Genomic DNA, 21,128 nt, shown 5'->3' with positions numbered 1-21,128 from the left:
CACAGAGATTCTGGAAGAATTTAGCAGTTTTGTTTTTGTCCATATTTTAAGGGAGTTTTCTTTACGATGGAAAATGTTTTATTCTGTTTCTTTAAGTTCCCCAGGAAGAATGATAAATGTTTTTTTATAAAATATTTGTTAATACTTTTAGCTATTTTATATCCATAAATGTAAGTTTATTAATAAAACACCATATTTCTGCCTTTTTATAAGGATATGAATTGTACATACAATCAATTTCAGACTCAACCAACAAAAAGCCTCTCAGAACAATATTTATATGTTGATTTTTTTCGCCTACTCATATCATCATTTTTTTACTCCTGGTTCTGTATGTTCATGTTCTGTTCTTTTGTAAACTTCATCTGTTTGTATGTTGTATACTCATTGTGTTTCAATAAAGTTCGATTTAAAAAAAGGTACGTTCTAAACGAAGCTTCAGACGTCACTGATCACGTGACTCTGGCCAAACGAATCAAGCCTCGACACGGTGCTTCTGAAGCAGCGCGTTGATCTTTCTGACACACGCACCGGAGCGTCAGCTTCAAGCGGACCATCACTACGTCTCACATCTAAAGGTGTCAAGGTAACTTTGAACTGAGTTCAGTCAATCTGGAGTTTTTCCAAGTTTTCTGTTGCTCTCTGTGAGAGAAGAGCGTTAAAGGCGGGGCTCTCCAGAGTCCAGCAAAACAGGAAACCACAGCTGGGTGTGTGTAAGTGTGCAAACCAATAGAATGCATCGTGGTGGGGGGGGCATCACGGGCAAGAAAAAAATAAAATAATCGGTCGTACCCATGCTTCCCCGACGTCATGCCAGCGCATATTGGGAAATTCGTAGGCACCGATCGGTTTTCTATCAGCCATTTGCTGGGAGTAAGGGCGCCCTCCGTTTGCGAGGTGCGCCTGCTGCTGGCGGCACAGGGAGGAGAGGGCGGGGCGGCGGGGAGTCTCTGGCTGGCTGGAGCGGCATCTAATAACCAACTCGCAAAACAAAATAAAAACAACAAACAGATATTATGATACAGACTTATAATCTGCACCGATGTTTTTTCTAAATTCTATAAAGTGAGCGCGAGAGCCCTCGGTGCGCCTGCGCGCTGCTGAAGTCAAAGTAAACTTTATTGTCATCTCCGCTACAGACAGTCCAGCATATAGAGAGACGAGACGACGAGGCTGCAGTTACAGCGGTGCAAGTAAACAAACAATAAATATAAGAAGAGTAAGAAAATAAATCTACACTTTAGGACTCGGGGTAAAGGATCAATAACAATTTAAATTTATAATTTACAGTTTGATGATTTAAAGTCTCACACAACCCGTCAAAAGGGGCGGGGCCGGCTGCTTCCAAGTAGAGCACATTTCATTTATAATGATGTAAATCCGAGCCCATCATGGATTCACGATCTGAATCCTGGGTTGTGTGAAATCCCAGAAATCAACCTTAGACAAAGTGAATCTGTGAACTAAGGTGTAGGTCTGTTAGGCAGGGCTGTGCAGAGAGGTTTAAAGGGGCGGGTGCTCAAAGTTAAAAAGGGGCACATTGAACCAGGTTGAATAACAACAACACACTTTCATCAAGAATCTAATATGGGCAACAAGGCAAAGCAAACGTAGCCGATGCTTTACCTGATGGGTACAATGTTGCTGTTGAGGGGTTGCTGTGGATAGTGCTGGAGGGCAGGCAGGGCTGGACTGTGACAAAAAATCGGCCCGGGCATTTTGACTGGAGACCGGCCCACCAAAAATGTGACGTCATTCATAGATAAAACCGCAAAGGATTCTGGGAACTTTTGGCAAGCGGTACTAGCGCATACAGGCTTTCAATTGAACTCAGTTACATAGCGATAAAAAGAAACACAAAAAATGGCAAGAAGCTGCTGTATTATTAACTGCAATAGCCGGTGTTGTGCCAAAAAGTGATTGTCTGCCAAAAACTGATTTCCGGTATTTGCAAAGAAACTGATTGCTCGTATTTAAATTGCTATAAATAACTTGTTGGGCTATAATATGTGAAACATATGTCAAATGCATCCCTCATGGATGACATAAAGTCATACTGAGCTACAAACAACATTAGTGTAACAAGGTAGAAGCCGCAATCAGTCTTTGGCAGTGACTTTTATATAACCTTTATTTCTGCCGTAAAAAAAATCTAATTAACATTAAAAATGTATTTTGTAAGAAGTAGTTGGACAGCAGAAATGGCTCAAATATTACAATTATTTTTCCACTACTAATTAATTACCGTTGAGCTCAAAGGTTATATTAATACACGGTTAACGAATGTGTATTTATGACGACGATTTGTGAGACGAACAAAGGTAAACTTACCTTTGTTCGTACGATGGTCTTTCGGTGCATTTCAAGGTCCTGCACCCATCCGTCGGTAAACTGTACCTGGGCTTGTTGCAGTGACCTGAAGTTACTAAACTTCATGAGTGTATGCACTCACTCCAAGAAGCGTATAATTATAAATCTGAGCGTGGTGAAAGTTGGGCAGCACGCTAACGTCTTTTGTCCCTCTGTGTGCTCGTAAGGGTCTGACCCTTTCACTCCTTTGATTTTTCCTCGTATCTTTTCTTTGTCTTTTCGTCGAGTCTGTCTTTGTACGGACCGGCATTGTTCTCCGTCGTTTTGTACATTCCTTTTTTGTGCGGCAAAGATAAAACAAGAAGGTATTGGAACCGGAGAATGAACGTTTTGCGGTGCTGCAATTGCAAATGCTTGTATTTGATGCGGTACTTGGATTGTTTTGCCAGGAGTTCCCGGCATGCAATGCGCAAAGTCACGTGGTCTGTCAATCGCTATAGGAAAAACCATAAAGCCTTTGCATGAAAACAACTGCTTTGATGTACACTGCCTTGTTCGTATATATGTATCAATCTAATAAAGTTAAACCTACACCATTCTCCCTATTCGGGATTTTAAACAGTACATAGCGGAAACAAAAAGACTGCTTGGTAGAGTTAACCTCCTGAACTATCTACAACACATGGTAGAAACCTGAAATTAAGACCAAGAACACTAGAGGTGAGACATGATCATTAATTAATATTAAAATTAATAAATGACAGATTTAGGGATATTTTCATAAAGTATTTATTTACCAAAACAATAGAAAACAGCATGGTAGCACAATATATTTTGTTAACACAGCAACCTTTAAATATGAAAGGAGACAGAGAAAGAAAGGTGAGAAAGAAGAATAAGAATAACACTTAATTGAGTTTTTGATGGCATTTTACACACAGTACTAATACAGTATCTAGAAAATATGGGAAAATACTGGCATCATATACAGTACTTACTTCTGAAGAAATTATATGGGACCCTGAAAAACAGGACACAAGTGAAAGGACAAAGAACTGTGAATGGCAATTGATGGACTTGCTCAGATGATCACAGTACTGGCATCTTTATTCCAGAAAGGAATTAGAGAAATCATATACACTAGTACTTACGTTGATGAACTTAAAAAGTTGAATGGTCTCGAACCTCTTAAACAAACAATGTATGATCAGACCCTGACAAACAGGACAGAAAGGAATAAAGATTAGATGAATATTAAAATCTATAAAGGACAGATTATGATTGAATTGTATCACCAAAGACTATTCACTCATCAATAAAAGGTCACCTACAACACTTCCACAGCAGCAACACTGAACATATCTTAAGACATGGAAACCTTTATGAAGTGAAAGGACAGTGAAGGTTGAGAAAGAATTGTACTTAATAGATTTTTTCAGACGATGACAGTACTGGTATGCTTACTCTAGAAAAATGGTTGAATCATATTCCATATAGTACTTACTTAAAATGAACACACTTCAGTCCTCCTAAAATGACTGACAGCATCTGAAATGAAACAATGACAGATTAAGACTGTAAGAATATATGTTTATAAATGCCTAATACTCCAATCTCATATTTATTCTGTCTATTAAGATGGACAAATTCTAAGCATTTACCAATCACTTGACTTGTTTGAAGTGAAGGTAGATACTAAACGTATTCGTTTAGGCAATAACAATAAAGCTGAATTTAATATTAACAATAGATAATTAGGAATGTTTTGCTCATTTTTATTTCACCTCACCAGGTTACAAAAGGAGCTTTCTCAGCAGGTCACTCTTCTCAGCTACCCTGTCAATGACCATGTCAGAGTCCAATGACATGAGAATGTCCTTTTCAGTGGCCATCAGCATAAACATCTCCAGCTTGTTTGCAGACAGGCTGCTTCGGAGTCTGCTTTTAATGAAGTTGAGTGTAGAGAATGTTCTTTCACAGGCAACCTGAGTGAGGGAGAGGGTCAGCAGGTACTTGTATGCCAGCCCAAGGAGACGATAGGCATCAGACAGCATGTTGAACCGCCTGAGTATTTGATAGCAGCACAGTGGGCAATTTTTGCAAGAACCACAGCTTTCGGTCACAATTTCACTTTCTTCGTCCCATTCTTCAGATCTGTCCTTTGCTGTTCTGGTCGTGTACTCATCTACATGTGATGTCTTAAGCCTTTCCCACTGTTCAGCAAAACGTTTCAGTTCTGACTGAAGGTTATTAACTGTAGCCCTGCTGTCAAATTTAAGTAGACAGGCGCTGAGGTTCTGAAATGCATTACTTGGAAGAGAAACTGTTCTGACCTGGCTAAACTTCCTGGGGTCCAACCATGCCAAATCGGCAAGAAGAGGGCCATGTATGACAAATCGTCTGTGGATTGCTTCAATAACTGTGTCCAGGATGATGTTGTGCACTTTCACCTCATATGATTTCTCAGCATTGATTTGCAACTCATCTTCAGGCATCTCTCCGGCCATGCCTTTTCTCTTTTTGGCTCTCTTTTTAGGTAGTTCAGCCTCCACTTCCATGTCTGTGTTGTTCTCCCTCTCCTCTAGTTTTTGATTTGTCTGTTTCACAAATGTGTCTGCAGCTGTCTTCACAGTTGGAAAGTCCCTGGCAATACTTTTGAGGCCATCTTGTGTGGCAGTCACCATATGATGGGCAGAGAGAATGTCCATCCCCTTTGACTGGAGGTACTTTGACAGAGGAGTTGTTTGCTCAAACACTCTAAGAAATATCTGTGCTGTTAACACAGTTTCATGCTTCAAGAGACACTCTTTAAAGCCTCGTGCTTTGGCACAAACAGCTGGCTTTTCTTTTTCCCTCTTTTCAATGGCTTCCATCGTCAGCACTACATCAACGAAGAGGCCATCATCTGGTTTTCCAAAATGTCCAAAGATTTTCTGGAGGGCATCATGCTTGGCCCACCACCGTGTCTCACCTATTGGACTGAGGCATCTGTGTCTTGTGTTTTCGGTTTGTTTCTCCCACAGATTAAGCCTGTGATAGGACTCCTTGATGAACACAGCTATGTCATTAAGTAAATTAAAGAGTGATCCACTTTCAATGACACTTTGTGTTGTGTCAGCAATCACAAGATTAAGTATGTGTGCATAGCACCACACATGCACATGAGTTGGAGACTGGGCAGTCATAAGTGCTGAAAAGCCTTTGTACTGGCCCTGCATATTTGAAGCACCATCTGTTGCATTCCCAATGCACATGGCCTTGTCTAGATTCAGATGCTCTAAAACTCCGGAAAGCAAGTTTACAAAGTACTGCCCCGTGGATGCTTCGCACCTCACTATGGAGACAAGCCTCTCCTGCACAGACTCAGTAACATACCTGATGATTACTGAACACTGATCATAACCTGTGATGTCTTGGGTTGTGTCTAGCTGAACAGAAAACATCCCAGCTTTCTGGACATCACTGGCGATGCTCTCTTGAAGGAGATGGCCAAGTGCATCAATCACTGAGTTGACAGTTGTTTTGGAGAGTAGGGTGATGAGAGATCCTCTACCTCTTGATCCACTGGTCTGATGCAACTTCTTGCTTTTTTCAATGCAGTCATTCAAATGTTCTCCAAGGCACATATCATACTTGCCTAATAACACAATCAGTTCCAGAAAGTTACCATGATCGATGGTGTTATCACCTAAAGTGTATGCAGCCTCATTCTCCACATGCCTATAGCTGAGTCCCCTCTTCCCAAGTACTTTGATCACATCCACTATACGCTCTAAAACTTGCCGTCTCTTTTTCACTTGTGCTCTGTGAGCTGACAACTGACTGCCAGCAAACAAGCTCCTGATGTTGCCTTTTGAGCACCTTAAGAAAAAAGCTTCAGCACAGGTCTGGTGTGTATTGCTCTTTTCATGCTCCTCTGTGCGCAGGTGTATATGTCGCCAGTCACTCATGCCTGTTATAAATGTGCTGGTGTCAGTCAGCCTTGCAAATGCCAGACACACAAAGCAGAACAATAAATGGCGTTCTTTGCAATAAGTAAGCCACTTCCTGTTGGTGCCATCTTTACAGCTGAACACCCTCATCACAACTGCACTGCTACTGTTCTGCTGTGGGTGGTAATCTAAGAAGGCCTGTAATATGGCAGGTTCAGGGCGAGCAAAGTAATCGATGCCCTGGCTCTCACTCTCCTGCTCTTCTATCTCTCTCTCCTGCTCTTCCATCTCTCTCTCTTGCTCCATCTCTCTCTCTTGCTCTTCCATCTCTCTCTCTTGCTCCATCTCTCTCTCTTGCACTTCCATCTCTCTCTCTTGCTCTTCCATCTCTCTCTCTTGCTCTTCCATCTCTCTCTCTTGCTCTTCCATCTCTCTCTCTTGCTCTTCCATCTCTCTCTCTTGCTCTTCCATCTCTCTCTCTTGCTCTTCCATCTCTCTCTCTTGCTCTTCCATCTCTCTCTCTCTTGCTCTTCCATCTCTCTCTCTCTTGCTCTTCCATCTCTCTCTCTTGCTCTTCCATCTCTCTCTCTCTTGCTCTTCCATCTCTCTCTCTTGCTCTTCCATCTCTCTCTCTCTTGCTCCATCTCTCTCTCTTGCTCTTCCATCTCTCTCTCTTGCACTTCCATCTCTCTCTCTTGCTCTTCCATCTCTCTCTCTTGCTCTTCCATCTCTCTCTCTCTTGCTCTTCCATCTCTCTCTCTCTTGCTCTTCCATCTCTCTCTCTTGCTCTTCCATCTCTCTCTCTCTTGCTCTTCCATCTCTCTCTCTCTTGCTCTTCCATCTCTCTCTCTTGCTCTTCCATCTCTCTCTCCTGCTCTTCCATCTCTCTCTCTTGCTCTTCCATCTCACTCTCTTGCTCCATCTCTCTCTCTTGCTCTTCCATCTCTCTCTCTTGCTCCATCTCTCTCTCTTGCACTTCCATCTCTCTCTCTTGCTCTTCCATCTCTCTCTCTTGCTCTTCCATCTCTCTCTCTTGCTCTTCCATCTCTCTCTCTCTTGCTCTTCCATCTCTCTCTCTTGCTCTTCCATCTCTCTCTCTCTTGCTCTTCCATCTCTCTCTCTCTTGCTCTTCCATCTCTCTCTCTTGCTCTTCCATCTCTCTCTCTCTTGCTCTTCCATCTCTCTCTCTCTTGCTCTTCCATCTCTCTCTCTCTTGCTCTTCCATCTCTCTCTCTCTTGCTCTTCCATCTCTCTCTCTTGCACTTCCATCTCTCTCTCTTGCTCTTCCATCTCTCTCTCTCTTGCTCTTCCATCTCTCTCTCTCTTGCTCTTCCATCTCTCTCTCTTGCTCTTCCATCTCTCTCTCTCTTGCTCTTCCATCTCTCTCTCTCTTGCTCTTCCATCTCTCTCTGCTGCTCTTCTGTCTCCTCTGTCACAGACTTCTCCACTTTTGATGATAAATCAGCTGGTGCAACATGTAAGGATTGGCACAATTTGTTAAGATTTTGAGAAGTTTGAGAAACTAACCTTAAGCATAAAATAAAATTTACTATCAGTAACTTCATAGCACCCGCCCAGCAGTATATAAACTCCGTCATGCTAGTTACGCTGTACGAGTTATTAACCTGTGCAGTTAATAAAAGGACAGGTAATGTTTGTCGCGCTGTTGCACACACAGCACGCTCGTTTGTTTCAGTTTGTCAGTAGCAACAAGACAGCTTACCAACGTGTACGTAATAAGCTAATACTCCTGGGTGCTACACACTACAGTGTGCGCTGTACACCTACTTACTGGTTGTGTCGCATCAGTCTGTGTCTCTGAGTTAACTTGTGTTTCTCCTACAGCTCCGGACCGCAACAAATGCGCGTGCTCTTTGTGAGCTCGTTCCCGGCTCGTAACCAGCGCGTTCTGCCGTCAAGGGCGATCATTGGTTAAATGTGATCATGTGACTGATGCAAGCCAGATCCTTTTATTTAGCGAAACTGTGATTAATAGTTAAATATTATTGTTGAGGGGCACAGACAGGACTCCGCACACACACACATTAAAAAAAAAAAAAAAATATTTAAAAAAAAAAAGTTGCCTCAACAAAAGGGCACCTTGGGCACCCATCAGGAAAGGGGCGGGTGCTCAAGCCCCTCTAACCCCCCCCTGCACGTGCCTGCTGTTAGGTTAATTGTGCTGATCCTCGGGTTGGGGGATTTGCGTTTGTACTGGAGCGCAAAATTCAATCCAATGGAAGATGGACAACAAAAGTTCAAAGCCATCAGGTGCTCAGGTTAGAAAAAAAAGAAAAGATGCAGGTAAGCAGACGTGTGATTGGATAATGGCAGCTCATCCTGAACCAGTCAGACTAAACTCCAAACAATACATTATGTTACAGATTTTAATATTAATTAGTCATTGTTACTTGTTGATTTGTCCTTTTCTCATTGTGTGACGAATTATGACGACTGTTTGGTAGCTGTTATTGTCTCTCTCTCTCTCTTCATGTGTGTTTCTCTGGTGAAACAATAGTTTTGTGTTAATGTTAGGGCTGCACGATTTTGTATAAAATGAGAATCACGATTTTTTGGCTTAGAATTGAGATCATGATTCTCTCATAACAATAAATAAACATAAAACAACAAATGTCTCACGTTTTGTTGTTGCAGCAAAATGTTGTCCTGCTTGAAATTCCGTCTCCACCGTTGCTCGACGCTGCGTGTACAAAGCAGGTAGTGCAACAATAGAAAAATAGTTGCGGGACGGCACTGTGTAGCGTTTGTCTAGGGTGTTGATCGTTTTCCTAAATCCCTCGTTTTGCACAGTGTTGATGGAGCCATATCTTTGGTCAGGTGATAAGTGATAGCCTCCGTAATGTCTTTGTGCCTGCGGGAGTTCGACGTGTATAGGGAAGCGCTGTCTAAGGTTCCCGTTATTGATGTTTGGGTGGTTGACCGGGACGGATTTTCTCCTGTCACTTTCTCGTCATCCCTGACGTGCTCGCCGTTGTTGTTTCCCTGCTAATTTTAGCATCACACGGCACAGCTTCTGTATCACGTGGTATAAGGCTCCGCCCTTGTCATTTGTTGAGCAGGAAGAGTGAGCGCTTGTTTTCATGCAGAGTACGTCCCGGATCAAAATGTGAAGTTTTACAAATCACCACTTCTTTAGTGAATATCATTTCAGTCTCAGACAATCTCGTTTCTCTTACAGAGGTTGAATGCACCTTCTGCGGATGGCGGTACCACACAGTGTGCGTGGACTTCCCCTGCACAGAAGGCAACTACAAATGCTGTGAATGCTAAATAAACAGAAACAAATGATCCCTGTTGTCTTTGCTTGATGATTGGTTTGAGTCTTGACAATCCACATTGCTGGCGTTGCATCTTTCAATGGCAGCAATGGCAGGTATCAGTGCTCAAACCTTTTGTGTTTGTTTCCAACAAGTTGCCCACCTCGGGAAACAAAAATGTGTTCTTTTACTTGTCAGATGAACATATGAGACACTTTGACTCTTCAGTGCAGTGTGGAGCCTAACAAAGATCTGTTTTGTGTCCCAGCTGATCAGCAGGAGGAGGAGAGTCTGACGGAGCAGCAGAGGAACATTTTCAGCTACTTGGACTCAGCTCAGCCACTACAGAGGAAACAATGAGCTCAACACAGAAGGTGACAGACAGAGCAGGACCATATGACCAAAGATATTTATCACCATATACATTTGAACATTTGCCATAACGATGTAGCTGACGATAGAATTGACACCAGACAAAATACTTTACAGCTGCACAACTTTATTAAAAACCCATCAATGTATTTTCACTGAAACAAGCAGCTGTTGTTTATGTGCATTAAAGTTATATAAAAATGTAACAGTGCAAATGCAAATTCCTCGCTGACAGTTTAACCAAAAGGCGTTTCCAGTGGAAACTGGCCGACACATCCTGAGCATAACCATGTATAACATCCACTAAACTTCAGAAGAGGTTATACAGTCGTGGCCAAAAGGTTTGAGAATTGCATAAATATTGGAACCTGGAGAAGTTGCTGCTTAAGTTTTTATAATAGCATTTTGCCTGCACTCCAGAATGTTATGAGGAGTGATCAGATGAACTGCATCGTCCTTCTTTGCCATGAAAACGAACTTAATCCCCAAAAAGCCTTACCACTGCATTTCATTGCTGTCATCAAAGGACCTGCTGAGACCATTTCAGTGATCGTCTTCTTAACTCAGGTGAGAATGTTGGCGAGCACGAGGCTGGAGATCATCATGGCTGTATCCCGATTCAGGTTCTGCAGCTTTAAAGTCCTCAAGGGCCGCGTACTCAAAGACCGCTAAGGCCGAAGTGCGAGGCTCGTAGGCTCGTGAAATGGGACGTCTAACCTCCGTCGCGCTGCCCAGGTTGCCTAGCAACCATGATACTAACAGCTGGAAACGTTTCATACAGCTTTGTTTGACAGAAATGAAGGAGAACATATTTAGTTCATTTGTTTCTACATGAGCTCTGTGTGATTTGATGAGTATCTGAGGCTGAGACCACAGGACTGTGAAACATGATTGTTGGGCTTCATTTCTGTGCTGAACAGTCGTTTAAGATTAGCTGTAAATAACAATTAGCTGATGTTGTTCATGAGACTAAAGTCACCTCACTGTGGTAATGTAAATATAATATGGCCAATATTATAGTTATTATATTAATCACTTCACTCACAGACAAGTATCTGTGACAGTGTGTATACAGATGTATCATATATAAGAGACAAATATTGTTCATTTAATATGTTGGTACTAAATGTGGCTCAATGCTTACATATATGTGTAAAAAGCAAATGTAGGAGCTGTGATAACTGTGTCTGATAGAATGAAGAGTAGACTGATATATGAAATATTCCTTTATTGGGTGAGAAAATCAGACCATGTCATAACTGCTGTAAGTCACACAGAATAGATATCAGAGCCTTAAACAGGCTGACTTCTGCTAAATGGGTCAAACTGGGCAGAAAGTCTACAAACACATAACATCCTTATAGAATATGATGTAACACTATAGATCAACTTAGCTCAGAATATATAAAGCATATAAACAGTTACAGCAATGTGATGCAACAAACACAGCAGCTACTGATCCAAAATACTCAAAGCTTCATAGAACTGAAACCAACATTTATTTTTAGCTCCATCCTGCTGCTGATACAGACTTTAGGTTTCTGAACATTAAACTTGTTGCTGCCTTTCATAGTGTGTAACTTGAAGGCCCTGAGTACTTTCTCCCACACTGGAAACACTGGGATGATCACATTATTTGAACATTACCTAATAAGACTGATTCAGGACCAGAGATGGGCAGTAACGCGTTACTTGTAACCCAAGTAAGGGATTACTATTGCAAAAACGGTAATTAGATTACCGTTTCTTTCCCGTAGGAACGCTGCGTTACTAAAACCGTGATTTCTTTGCGAGAATGTCTCACGACAGTGACGTAAGCGAGTGCGCCGTTAGTGACAACAGCTGTGTGGAGATCAACATTGGATCATATATCGATTGTGGGAGAGAGTATGAGCGTGCAGCGTTTAAAGCGTGGAAGTACTGACCTTACTTTGAGTTTGATTCTATAAAAAGTGACAAAAACATTAGTGTCCGCTGTGCGTGGGAAGAAAACTTCTTTTTACAGCGGAAAAAAAACCCTAAACTTCCAAGCAAGCACCAAGTGCGCAACGACGTAATGGGAAACTCACAGAGAAACTCACGGATTCTTCCACTGACCGCGGCACACCTGCACCAGGGTAAACCTCCGCCTACCCCACTCCTGCTTTACAGGTGAAAATAGAGCAACAGGACCGCTGAGTCTTTGACTTTATTTATGTTCTGCTGTGTTTTACTTGCATCTATTTGAAAGACTGAGTGTAAACACAACAAATATTTTATTTTATGTGCTGGAATGTGCAGAAAATAGGTTTAAATGTTAAACTAATTTCTTCCAGTCAGAGAATGTTGCAGATAATTAAATGTTTGCTTGATGCATAAAGTTAAAAGATTAAAACTAATAAAACAAGTTTAAAAAAAGAGACTTTTCCATTTGATTACATTTTATATGATGGATTATGTAGAATCGTGTTTTTAAAAAGTAACTAAGTAACTAAGTAATTAATTACTTTTGAAAATAAGTAATCAGTAAAGTAACGGGATTACTTTTTTGGGAAGTAATCAGTAATTAGTTACTGATTACTTTTTTCAAGTAACTTGACCAACACTGATTCAGGACAGACAGTTATGTTAAACTTTCCTAGCAGTCCTTCACAAACAGGGAACAGTCTGTCTATTCTCTCCATCTGTCAGCTGCTGCTGGCTCTTCCTCCTCCTCTTCCTCACACACTGCTGAGTTTGTCCTGGTGGATCATCAGGGCTGCAAAGCCTCACAGATGATGTGCAGCAGTGGGTCCCTCAGTCTGTCCTCACTCTGGACATTTGCAGTCGTCACACATGGAAATCAAATGTGTGATAAGCTGCAGGATTCAAACACAAGTGTAACTTATAAACACATGTTCATACTTTTATTCCACAATCAGAGAGAAAGAAACAGAGAGAGAGTGCAGGACAGACAGACAGGTGACAGTCTCAGGTGTACACACTGCTACACAACAGCACCAGAGAAGCAGGATTTAGTGTTTGTGTTATTACGAGTGTAAACAAGAAGAGTTCCAGATGGTGCAGTGGACACATGTGTGACTGCTGTGATTAAAGCATCTTTCTTTCAGCTTAACGAGTGAACCGTCAGCTCGTTCAAACACACGTTAAAGTGCGTTTGGCTCGACACCACCGAACAGAGGCAGCAATATAACACAGCTAACATTAACAGTGCAGTGGATCCTGCTTGTGCCGTGATGTTCAGGACTGCAAACCGAGCAGCATCACTGACTTTCAGCTTGTTGTGTTTGTGGATATATGACTGACTTTAATTATCCACAAAATCATCACATTCTCTGTCAGATTAAGGTCGACTATTGAACGGCGTATATTTTAAAGGCTTTAAAACCAAGTTAACGCTGAAAGTACAAACATCACTAATGTCACATAACTCTGCCGACAAGGCATAGCTATGGCTATGAAATGCTCTTTGTGTATCACTTCTTCATTATGAAAGATGTCATTAATGCACTAGTAATGTCTCATCTGGAGTATTGTTCAATCATTTGGTCAGCAGCTAATAAGACAGATCTTAACAGACTTCAGTTAGTCCAGAATAAGGCGTCCAGATTAGTGTGAAGATGTTCATACTATACTAATATTGATAAAATGCATAATAACCTTTCTTGGCTTCCTGTACAGGCTAAAATATTCTATGGCTTACTTGTAGTTCTAAAGAAAGCAATTCTGTTAAACACACCACATTTATTCTGCTCAGCTGCAGTATCCAGATGAAATACATCATCATATTACACAGTTTTCAACAAGCTGCAATTTAGTAAATGCTCGAGTTAAAAGTAACGTTTTGTAAAACTGTTACATTTAGAGCAACTTTTAAGTGGAATAAGTTGCCTTAAAAAATTAGAGAATTATTCAAAACTTCAATGAACACTTAAAAGCCGATTTACAGAGCTTTTAGTTGTTGTAAATATTGTAAGACATGATTTGTTTTTGAAATTTGTGTAATGTGCCTCAATGTTATTGATATTATTATTATTATTATTATTGATTGCTTATATTTGAACAATTGTGAAACCTCACTGTGGATGTAAGAGTGAAATTATGTGGATATCTTGAATCCACTTTATTGTGTAATATTTTATGTGAGTATTTGACGGAAGACGAGCAACATCTGTTGTGGAAGCTAACGGGGTTCCTTTAGAATAAACAAACATAGGATTTATTATCACTGAATAATTCTGTATAAATCTATACAAATTATAGAAATATGTAATAGGAAACAACAAAATAATCTAAATTATAAAATTGTGTGTGTGTGTGTGTACAATCAGGAGGGATGGGCATGATTTTAGTGTTTGAACAGTCATGAATTATCTTTAACAGCAGGTTGGATGTAATGTGTTAGAACTACCAGCAGGTGGGGATAAGAGACCTTTAAGGTGTTTGGTGCCACGCTCCACCTTCAGGTTTAAAACTAGTGTTAATGGAGTTTGAAGGTTGAGTTTGTTCCACGACTGCATTTCACTCACTGCCTCTGTTTGTATCTCTGTCACTGCAGGACCAACATGGAGCCAGAAGTCAGCGCTCTCAGGAGGCCGACAAACCTCACAGAAGAAAGGGAGAGAAAAAACACACCTGTGACGAGTGTGGGAAGGGTTTTACTGTGAGGGCTAAACTAAAACAGCATCAGGTCATCCACACTGGAGAGAGACCGTTCAGCTGTGACTTGTGTGGAAAGTCTTTTTCCTTCAAGGGTTCCCTAAAAAAACACCAACTCATCCACAGTGGAGTTAAAGCGTACAGCTGTGATCAGTGTGGCAGAGCTTTTACTGACAGTAGCAACTTACAGAAACATCTAGTTACCCACTCTGGAATTAAGGCATACAGCTGTGATCAGTGTGGCAGAGCTTTTACTCAAAGTAGCCACTTACAGAGTCATCTAGTTACCCACTCTGGAATTAAGGCATACAGCTGTGACGAGTGTGGGATGGAGTTTACTGTGAGGGCTTCACTAAAACAGCATCAGGTCATCCACACTGGAGAGAGACCGTTCAGCTGTGACTTGTGTGGAAAGTCTTTTTCCTGGAAGGGTTACCTAAAAACACACCAACTCATCCACAGTGGAGTTAAAGCGTACAGCTGTGATCAGTGTGGCAGAGCTTTTACTCACAGTAGCCACTTACAGAGGCATCTAGTTACCCACTCTGGAATTAAGCCATACAGCTGTGACATCTGTGGAAAAACTTTCAGCCAGAGAGGGAGCCGAAATAAACACCTACGCATTCACACCAGACATGATGTGTACTGCTGTGAACAGTGTGGCAAACAGTTTATAACTCACACAGACTTACAACAACACATATTTACCCACACTGAGGACAGACCTTATCAATGTGACCTGTGTGAGAAGACTTTTAAAACTCCACGTCACCTGAGACGACACCAACAGATCCACACCAGAAAGAGACTCTACAAGTGCAGCTACTGTGAGGTATGTATTTATATTGTTATCTTGTCATTTTAGCCTGACTGTTTGGAACAACTCTGCTCATTAAACTGTGTTAGCATGTTAGCAATTCTACTGCATGGAAAAGCAGCTCTGAGTGATTATTCAGATTTTCCTTTCAGTTATGATTTTAGTATTACTGTAGTATTATGGTGGTAGTATTGTAGTTATTGCAGCCCAGTAAACTGAGTGTGTTAACTGAAACAGTCAAATGTAGTTGGACGTCTGCAGAGATGCTCTTTATTTCAGGCGACGTTCAGGATACAAATGTTGAAGGACTGACTTACACTGTCTTTGTGTCTTTGTTTAGAAGCAGAGCGACACAGATGGATCCAGTTCTCAACCCTGTCATCACTGTGGTGGTGGGAAAGACTTTCATTGTGACCTCTGTGGAAAAACTTTCAGTCGGCAAGCTGCCCTTAAAACACATCAACGTAGACACACTGGAGACAAACTGAAATACTGCAAAGAATGTGGGAGAAGCTTCACCACACCAAGTGATTTAAAAAAACATGAACTGATTCACAGTGGGGTTAAAAAGCACCTCTGTGATCAGTGTGGGTCATCCTTCACCACTGCAGGCGAGCTTAAATCACACAAACGAGTCCACACAGGGGAGAAACCACACAAGTGCAGACACTGTGAGAGAAGCTTCTCACATTCAGGTAATCGTAACATTCATGAACGTACACACATGGAAGGAAACTACAGCTGTGACCAGTGTGACAAGAGCTTCAGGAATCTCAGTTCATACTCTGCACACAAACGATCCCACGTTACTAATAAACTGTTTCACTGTTACCAATGTGCCCAAACATTCACCTCATTGTCTGCTCTGTGCAAACATCAGCGCGATCACTCAGGGCTGAAATCACTCCCATCACTGGATCACAGTGAATCTGAAGACACAGAAAGATCCTCTGGTTTCTGTGTCAGACTCAAAAAGCTTGAGATCAGGCTCCACAGAGTTCAGATAGAATCATTTAAACTTGTGTTGAACTGAACTGGTTGCTGGGCTGAACTTCTACATAATACAGATCTACATGGGATCTTCTTTTCTGTTGTTTTACTGAGTCAGTTTTGTCCTTTTTTCTCTGTCCTGGTTTTGCTCGTCTGTAAATGATTGAAACTCAGTCAAATAGTTCATTGTTCTCCAGCAAAACGTTTTGGAAACTCATGTTTAACCTTTAAAACTCTGACATGTTTTAGCACACAAGGCTTCATCGGGGAGTTCACTCATGATTGGACCATGAGAACAAAGGTTTTTAGTTCTTTCAAAGAGAGTCTTGGAGATGTTTGATGTTTCTGTTTTTCTGAAACCACCTGAAAGAAAAACTATTTTTCTTGCTTTATGTAGTGTGGAAGTTTTTAATGTTTCTTCATCTGTGATGTTCTTGAATGTGTTCACGTGAAGATGGTACAAATAAACTGTCCTTTCAACTTTAGCTCCTAATTTATTCATTATTTATGGATGTAGCACAGCAGCCGTCTCTTGATTAACACATGGAGGGCTCGGGATCTGATGGTGTCGTCTCCCTAATTTGCCCACTCAGTAAATCTCACTCATGGCCAAGAAATTGAAATAAACCTTGTTTCCCTGCTGGATAGTGATCCACTGTAACTCTGCTCCTCCTTCCTGTTTAGGATTTCTGTGGCTGAAGTAAAATTCCCTCCATCCATCACTTATCCGGCGCCCCCCGTGTGCGGCAGCCTGTTACAGCAGCTCTGCTCATTCTGAGTTTCTTTCTTTCTTATCTTTTTCTTCTCGTAATTTTTTATAACTAACGTATCAGTAATTAGACTCTGCAACCATGTTCTACCGTTTTGTGCTAGTTCTGGTCGTTTTTCTTAGTTTATTTCTACTTTTTTCCCGCGTGTCTGGGGACCCAGAGCAGGGATCCTTTGTTTACAGTAAGGATCAGCTGTTAGCGCTGCGTCCTGCAGCGGTACTGTCGGCGGACAGACCCGACATTCCCAGCGAGCTGAGGAGGAAAAGACGGGGGTGTCGTGCTGGGAAGGAGCGCCGTCGCCCGAGAAGGAGACGTTATCGACCATCTCTTCCTTCTGTAATCATTGGAAACGTAAGATCTTTGCCCAATAAGATGGATGAGCTCACGTTGCTAACCTGGTCACAGAGGGAGTACCGACAATGTAGCATCATGATGCTAACGGAGTCGTGGCTAACACCGCTAACTCCGGACATGAGCGTGACACTACCGGGATTTCAGATGCTGCGAGCGGACAGGACGAGAGAGAGCGGTAAGAGGAAAGGAGGGGGACTGACAGTGTTTGTGAGCGACAGATGGTGTAACCCTGGGCACATCACTGTGAAAGAACAACTCTGCAGCAGAGACATTGAGCTGTTAGCCGTTAGCATGCGTCCGTACTCTCTGCCCCGGGAGTTCTCGCATGTTATCGCAATAACAGCATATGTCCCCCCCTCGGCCAACGCGGATGCAGCCTGTGACACTCTCCACTCAGTGGTCAGCAGACTGCAAACACAATCACCGAGAGCCCTTCTCATAATATCAGGGGACTTCAATCATGCCTCACTGGACTCCACACTGCCCACCTTCACCCAGTATGTGACCTGCCCAACCAGAGACAATAAAACACTGGACTTACTGTATGCCAATGCAGAAGAGGCATACAGTTCATCACCTCTCCCTCCACTGGGCAAATCTGACCACAACCTGGTGCACCTTGTCCCTGTGTATGAGCCCTTAGTGCGCAGGGATCTACCAGCCACCCGCACAGTGCAGAGATGGTCGGAGGAGAGCGAGGAGGCTCTTAAGGATTGTTTTGAGTCGACTGTGTGGGAGGTGATCTGTGACGACCACGGAGAGGACATCGACAGCCTTACTACATGCATTACTGACTATATTAATTTCTGTGTGGATAACACCGTACCTACCAGGACTGTACGGTGTTTTTCCAACAACAAACCTTGGATTACCCCAGAAATTAAAGCTGTCCTCAAGCAGAAGAGGGGGGCCTTCAAATCCAAAGACAAAGAGGAGTTGAAAAGGGTGCAGAGAGAGTTGAGGGGACTGATAAGGAATGGGAAGGACAGCTATAGGCAGAAGATGGAGAACCAGCTTCAGCAAAACAACGTTGGTGAAGTCTGGAGAGGCCTCAGAACCATCTCGGGCCACAAACAGCAGAACTCTCTGCCTGGGAGGGATGTGAGGTGGGCAAATGAACTGAATCATTTCTTCAACAGATTTGATTCAGCCATGAGGCAGTCTGCAACATCGGCTGCAGACTCACCCACCCCCACTGCTGCTGTTCCACCTCAGACACTTCACACCTCCTCTATTCACCCTGCTCACTCCCCCCACCCCCAACAACAGCATCCAATACACACTCAACACAAGGCTCCAGCCTGTCTCTCTCAACCACCCAGGTTAGGAGGGAACTGAGGAGGATGGCAAGAAGGCAGCGGGCCCAGATGGCATCAGCTCGAGGGTCGTCAGGTCCTGCGCGGACCAACTGTGTGGGGTGATGGAGCACCTCTTCAACCTGAGCCTGAGGCTGGGAAGAGTCCCACAGCTCTGGAAAACCTCCTGTGTTGTTCCAGTGCCAAAGACTTCACGCCCCAAGGACCTCAACAGCTACAGGCCGGTGGCTCTGACATCCCACCTGATGAAGACCCTGGAGCGGTTGGTCCTGGCTCAGCTTCGGCGCCTAACAAGCTCATCACTAGACCCACTTCAGTTTGCCTACCAGCCTGGCATTGGAGCAGATGATGCCGTCATTCACCTCCTACATCGTTCCCTCGCTCACCTGGAGACCGCTGGAAGCACTATGAGAATCATGTTCTTTGATTTCTCCAGTGCCTTCAACACCATTCTTCCCTCGGCTCTGAAGGACAAGCTGGAGAACTCTGGAGTGGACCATCACCTCACTACCTGGATTCTGGACTACCTCACCGACCAACCACAGTATGTGAGGACTCAGGGCTGTGTGTCGGACAGGGTCGTCTGCAGTACGGGGGCCCCACAGGGAACGGTTCTGGCTCCGTTCCTCTTCACCATCTACACTGCAGACTTCTCCCACAACTCCACCCAGTGCTTCCTGCAGAAGTTCTCTGATGACTCTGCAATAGTCGGCCTCATCACTGATGGGGACAACAAGGAGTACAGAGGACTGACTCAAGACTTTGTGGACTGGTGCCAGCTGAACTACCTCCAGATCAATGCCAGTAAAACCAAGGAGCTGGTGGTAGACTTCCGCAGGCACAAGCATTCTCCACTGCAACTACTGAACATCCAAGGTATGGACATTGAGGCTGTGGACAGCTACAGGTACCTTGGTGTTCATCTGAACAATAGACTGGACTGGACTCATAACTCAGACGCCCTCTACAGGAAAGGGCAGAGCAGGCTGTACCTGCTGCGGAGACTCAGGTCATTTGGAGTGGAGGGCCCACTCCTGAAGACCTTCTATGACTCTGTGGTGGCTTCTGCTATCTTTTATGGTGTGGTCTGCTGGGGCGGCAGCATCTCTGCTGGGGACAGGAAGAGACTGAACAGGGTGATCCGAAGGACCAGCTCTGTCCTAGGATGCCCTCTGGACCCAGTGGAGGTGGTGAGTGACAGGAGAATGGCGGCTAAGCTGTCATCCCTGTTGGACAACATCTCCCACCCCATGCAGCAGACTGTGACAGCACTGAGCAGCTCCTTCAGTGGGAGACTGCGGCACCCACGGTGTGGGACGGAGAGATTTCGCAGGTCTTTCCTCCCCACTGCTGTCAGACTCCACAACAAAGACTTTAACTGAACAAACACACACATCCATACATATGCAATAATACTAAGTGCAATAATCTTTTCTGGCATCGTTGTATTTTTACTCAGTGTATATAGCATTTGTATTCTATTTTTATCTTATTGTATATTTTTATTCTATTTTATTCTACTGTATATAGTATATTATTTTATTTTATTCTATTCTGTACAGTTGTGTACTGTATTTATTCTTATCGTATTCTAATTTTTGCATCATAACTTTTGCACTGTCCACTTCCTGCTGTGACAAAACAAATTTCCCATGTGTGGGACTAATAAAGGTTATCTTATCTTATCTTTATCTTATTACTGATTACTTCCCCAAAAAAGTAATCCCGTTACTTTACTTATTTTCAAAAGTAATTAATTACTTAGTTACTTAGTTACTTTTTAAAAACACGATTTACAACCTGAAGAGGTGATAAAGCGATAGATCTTTCAGCCCAATTCTACTTTTTCTACATAATCCATCATACAAAATGTAATCAAATGGAAAAGTCTCTTTTTTTTACTTGTTTTATCAGTTTTAATCTTTTAACTTTATGCATCAAGCAAAAATTTAATTATATGCAATATTCTCTGACTTGAATAAATTAGTTTAAGATTTAAACCTATTTTCTGCACATTCCAGCACATAAAATAAAATATTTTTGTGTTTACACTCACTCTTTCAAATAAATGCAAGTAAAACACAGCAGAAAATAAATAAAGTCAAAGACTCAGCGGTCCTGTTGCTCTATTTTCACCTGTAAAGCAGGAGTGGGGTAGGCGGAGGTTTACCCTGGTGCAGGTGTGCCGCGGTCAGTTGAAGAATCCGCGAGTTTCTCTGTGAATTTCCCATTACGTCGTTGGGCACTCTGAGCTTGCTTGGAAGTTTAGGGTTTTTTTTTTCCTTGTAAAAAGTTTTCTTCCCACGCACAGCGGACGCTAATGTTTTTGTCACTTTTTATGGAATCAAACT

At 42.6% G+C, this 21,128-nt stretch overlaps 2 long non-coding RNA genes across 2 annotated transcripts; one reads left to right on the top strand and one right to left on the bottom strand.

Annotated features, from left to right (window-relative positions):
- Window positions 1–489: 489 nt before the first annotated feature.
- On the top strand, window positions 490–16,822 carry LOC143420795 (uncharacterized). Its single transcript, XR_013100535.1, has 4 exons — window positions 490–586; window positions 9,789–9,894; window positions 14,430–15,362; window positions 15,688–16,822. It is a non-coding gene; the product is annotated as an uncharacterized LOC143420795 (long non-coding RNA).
- Window positions 3,461–8,938, bottom strand: LOC143420798 (uncharacterized). The gene is made up of 3 exons (XR_013100537.1): window positions 8,883–8,938; window positions 3,815–3,858; window positions 3,461–3,524 (listed from the first exon to the last, which is right to left on the bottom strand). It is a non-coding gene; the product is annotated as an uncharacterized LOC143420798 (long non-coding RNA).
- Window positions 16,823–21,128: the final 4,306 nt, after the last annotated feature.

This window comes from Maylandia zebra, linkage group LG2 (assembly GCF_041146795.1).
Source record: "Maylandia zebra isolate NMK-2024a linkage group LG2, Mzebra_GT3a, whole genome shotgun sequence".
NCBI lineage: Eukaryota > Metazoa > Chordata > Actinopteri > Cichliformes > Cichlidae > Maylandia > Maylandia zebra.
Note: the sequence above shows the minus strand (reverse complement) of the source record. Positions and strands in the feature narration are given on the sequence as shown.